Source organism: Panicum hallii, chromosome 7 (genome assembly GCF_002211085.1).
Source record: "Panicum hallii strain FIL2 chromosome 7, PHallii_v3.1, whole genome shotgun sequence".
Taxonomy (NCBI): Eukaryota; Viridiplantae; Streptophyta; class Magnoliopsida; order Poales; family Poaceae; genus Panicum; species Panicum hallii.
Genome location: NC_038048.1, coordinates 4605475 through 4610358, shown reverse-complemented (window position 1 = coordinate 4610358; position 4884 = coordinate 4605475).

Sequence of the window (4884 nt, the reverse complement as noted above, 5' to 3'; positions counted from 1 at the left end):
TGCAGTCCTCTCAAAAGAATGCACACTCAGACAAGGAACTCCCCCTTAAGTCCCCCCTTGAAATGGTGAGATGTTGTGTCTAATTCCCCTTGTTGCTATATGCACTCAACAAGAACCTCTACCCCTTGTTCACTTAAAATTGCAACTCCCCCTTCAAATATGTATGAATGTACAGAGATGCAAAAAATGCAGGAGCATCAGGAGTATAGCAATCAGAATGAAAAGATGCTCTATGTGGTGATGTTCTATGTGTGCAGCAATATGTACAAGTGCCAACAGATGCTCAAACTGATCATATGCACAAATTTGTGAAGATTAATCATTCATGAGCAGTTTTAAGCATTTCAAAGCAGGTGTTCACCACTAGAATAGCACTTAACATATGTAAGCAGGAAATCAACCAAGTACAAATCAAAAGTATACAAGGTGAACTACCCCAAACCATGGTCACTCAACATGCCAAAGACTCGTATTTAGACCAGATTTTAGATTTCAGAGTTTGCATCATTTTGCAAGTGTAAGCAAAGCATGTGAGGGCTAGAGGTTGTAAGCACTTGTCATGTCTAACTTTCCAACCAGACACAGCTTATGCATAAAGCAATTAGAAGCTGAAGGCACCGGTTTCGATCATCCACTACACTGCTCAAGTTCATTCCAAAGTGCAGAATGGAAAGCAATCTCGATACAGTGAGGTGGGACAAGTGCAAACCCATCTCGATCTTTCTGCTTCCCCTTATCTTAGATCAAATGTTAGCACAATATTATTTTGATCAAGATAGTGAATAACTCAAAGCATGAGACATAGCAACCTAGCATACTAGTGATTGCAAAAGGAATTTCAAGAAATCCTACAACATGCTAGTTGCCAAACTCAGCGGTGAACAATTTTTCAGTTTTAGCAAGAATTAAACAAATTCACAATTCAGAAAACAAGCTTAGCTCAACAAATATGTACCAATATGAGCGAAGTGAGCCTAAGCTTGCCCAAGCACCATCATGTACACACAGAACATACTACTCAGAGCATAGTTGCATTCTAGCTACTATACAAGTGTAGCTCAAAAGGCTCTATGTTACATGATGAGATTCAATGCAATATGATATAAAAATAAAGATAAGCCAAATATACATTATGGTACTATAAGCCACAAGAAACCAACTCAGAATGGAAAGAATATACCAAGCTCCCCCCCCCCAAACGAGCAAATGTTGCTTGATCTAAGGGCTTGATGAAGATATCAGCAATTTGGTTTTGGGTAGCAACATGGCAAAGCTCGATATCTCCTTTCTCTTGGTGGTCTCTCAGAAAGTGGTACCTCGCATCTATGTGTTTGGTTTTAGAGTGGAGCACGAGATTTTTAGCAACACTGATGGCACTCGTACTATCACATAGAAGAGGCACTCTAGCAAAACGCAAGCTGAATTCGCGCAAAGTGGAAATCATCCACAAAAGCTGGGAGCAGTAGCTAGCAGCGGCAACATACTCGGCTTCGATGGTAGATTGAGCAACACTGGACTGTTTGCGAGAAGACCAAGAGACCAAAGAAGAACCAAGAAACTGACAAGTACCCAAAGTGGACTTGCGATCCAACCGACACCTAGCGAAATTCGCATCGGAGTAACCGCGAAGTGTGAGTGTGGAGGAGGCAGAGTACCACAAGCCAAACTCAGGCGTGAAACGAAGGTACCTCATAATTGTCTTCACCACCTGTCGGTGACAAGTTCTTGGTGAAGCCTGAAAACGAGCGCACAGACACACGAAGAGTGTATGTTCGGCCTTTTCGCCGTCAAGTACAAGAGGGAGCCAATCATGCTTCGGTACTCCTTCTGATCCACCGCCTCTCCATCTTAATCCACATCTAAAGCCATCACCGTCGCCATGGGAATTGACAATGGCTTAGCATCTGCCATGTCAAACTTCTTCAGCACATCCTTCGTATACTTGCCTTGATGTACGAAGGTGCCTTCTTTGCTTTGCTTGATTTGAACACCGAGGAAGAAGTTCAACTCCCCCATCATCTACATCTTGAACTCCCTACTCATGGTATCTGCAAACTTGGCAACAAGAGCATTAGAAGAACCACCAAAGATGATATCATCCACGTAAATCTGAACAATTAAGGTATCATTGCCTTGTCTGAGGAGAAAGAGAGTTTTATCAAACGACTCCATTTCAAAACCTTGTTCAAGCAAAACATTCTTAAATGAGCATACCATGCTCTGGGAGCTTATTTTAAACCATAAAGAGCCTTTTGAAGCTTGAAAACATGGTTGGGGTGTTTTGGATTTTCAAAACGTGGGGGTTGCCTCACAAAAACCTCTTCCTCTATGAAACCATTTAGAAAAGCACTTTTGACATCCATTTGAAAAAGTTTAAAACCTTTGGAAGCCGCAAAAGCAAGAAGGATTCGAATGGCTTCTACACGGGCAATAGGGGCAAAAGTTTCTTCATAATCTATTCCTTCTTTCTAGCTATACCCCTGGGCCACTAACCTCACTTTGTTTCGCACAACCAAACCATCCTCACCCTGTTTGTTTTCGAAAACCCATTTGGTTCCTATGGGATGGCAGTTTGGTGGAGGTTCAACTAAAACCCAGACCCAGTTTCTTTCAAAGTTTTCCAACTCCTCATGCATGGCATTTTCCCAATTTGGATCAGAGAGAGCGTGTCCAACATCTCGGGGTTCAAAAGAGGCAACAAATGCAGAATGTGCAAAATGTGAAATCTCCTTGGATTTGTCCCTAGTGGTGCGTTCATTTAAATTACCAATCATTTGTTGAGGTGGATGGCGTCGCTGAATATGTCGTGGAGCTGCACGCTCAGAAGTAGCCTCCCCCTCAACTTCAGCTTGATCCTCTTGAACTTCTTCAACTTGATCATGTGGTGGTTCATGTTAATGTCCTGGTGTAGTGGATGTAGTGTCTGGACCATCAACGAATGTAGTTGAAGTAGAATGTATAGGTGTAGTAGCTGGAACATGATCGATCCCATCTTCATCTTCATCACCATCATCTGCATTCTCTTCCTCTTCCTCAAAGATGCTTTGCCCCATTTCCTATTCATCTGCAAACTCAAAAGCAAAGGTTGTGCAAAGCATAGTCTCGTCGAATGTAATCTCACATGTTTCCACAATCCGGTTAGTCTCAAGATTTAAAACACGACAAGCACGACTATGAGAAGCATAACCAAGAAGGATCCCATCCAAAGAGCGAGATTCAAATTTTTTCAAATTTCCTTGTTTGAGAATGAAACATTTGCAACCGAAGACTCGCAAGTGACTCACTTTGGGAGTTCGACCATGCATCGACTCATATGAGGTCTTTTTCATGAAGGCCCTCAAGAAAATCCGATTCCAAACATAGCAAGATGTGTTGATGGCCTCGGCCCAAAATTTTCTAGGAGTCCTATGCTCATCGAGCATCATCCTAGCCATCCCAACAAGGGTCTGATTTTTCTGCTCAACAACACCATTCTAAGGAGGAACATATGGTGATGAAAACTGGTGTTCAAGACCAAGACCATTGCAAAAGGCTTCAGAACGAGCATTCTTGAATTCTATGCCATTGTGACTGCATATAGCTATCATGGCATGTTTTGGTCGCTCATTTTTCAACCTTCTGATCAAATCTCGAACAAAAGGAAATGCTTCCTCCTTTGATTCCATGAAAAACACCCAAGAGTATCTCGAAAAGTCATCAACCACAACAAGTACATACCACTTCCCACCCGCTGAGCACACACGAGCTGGACGTGCGTTGTCCATATGAAGAAGCTCACCCGGGTGCTTAGTCATCACTTGATTCACAGGTGGGTGAGAAGCAGCAACCATCTTACTATGGCGACAAAGGTGACAAATAAGATCCTTCTCAAATTTAAGTTTTGGCAATCCTCAGATTAAATCATGAGAACTCAAGCGAGTGAGCAAGTCAAAACTCAAATGACAAAGCCTCCTATGCCATTTCCACAATTCCGAAGAAGCACCAGCAAGGAGACAACGAGACAAACCAAAAGACTAAGAGAAGTCAGCATGAAAAACATGACCCGCAGGAGAGATACAACACACAAGAACATCCTTTCTTAAAGCACACTTCAAAACCATCATCAAGCAATTGTGAAAGAGAGAGTAAATTGAAGTGCAAATTGTCCACCTTGGCAATTTCTTTAAGCACAAACTTTTTATTTACCTTAATTGTGCCAACTGATTGAACCTTACCACGACTGTTATCCCCAAAAGTGATGTACTCGTTGGTCATCACCGGGGTGAGGCTGGAGAACCATCTTGAATCTCCGGTCATGCTCACGTGAGCAACCGAATCGATCAACCTCATGTTCTCCAGTCCTCCATCCTGCTCAAAAACGTTGAAAAGAGTGACCAAACGACTCAACACTGGGGTTAGGAAAGTATGTAGAGAACCAGTGTCGAGCCATTTGTTCAACAGTAAGGTTAGCAACATCAAATATCTCTCGTCTCATTTGAGGACGACGATCACCACCATAGGGAAAACGTGGTCCGTCGTACCTCAGAGACCCAAAGTCACAGGTACGCTGTCAATAGTCATATTGAGCATGACTAGGAACATGCTGGCAAACCTATGAGAAGCAAACAATCGAACACCACCACCGCAACTAGACTAAGAAGCTGGTCTAGGCGATGTACATCATGAACAGGGTGGTACATGTCCTAGTTGCCCTGCTCACGCTCACGACTCAAAGCTTTCTTCCTCCGAAAGCAAAAGTCCTCAAGGTGACCCTCTTGGTGACAGTACTCACAGTGGAACCTCACAGGTCTCTCTGGCTAAGGGTTAGCTCTTGGTTGAGGGTTCACTCTTGGCTGTGGGTTAGCACTCACAAACTTCATGCTCCCTAGGAGGATCTGGAAGTGT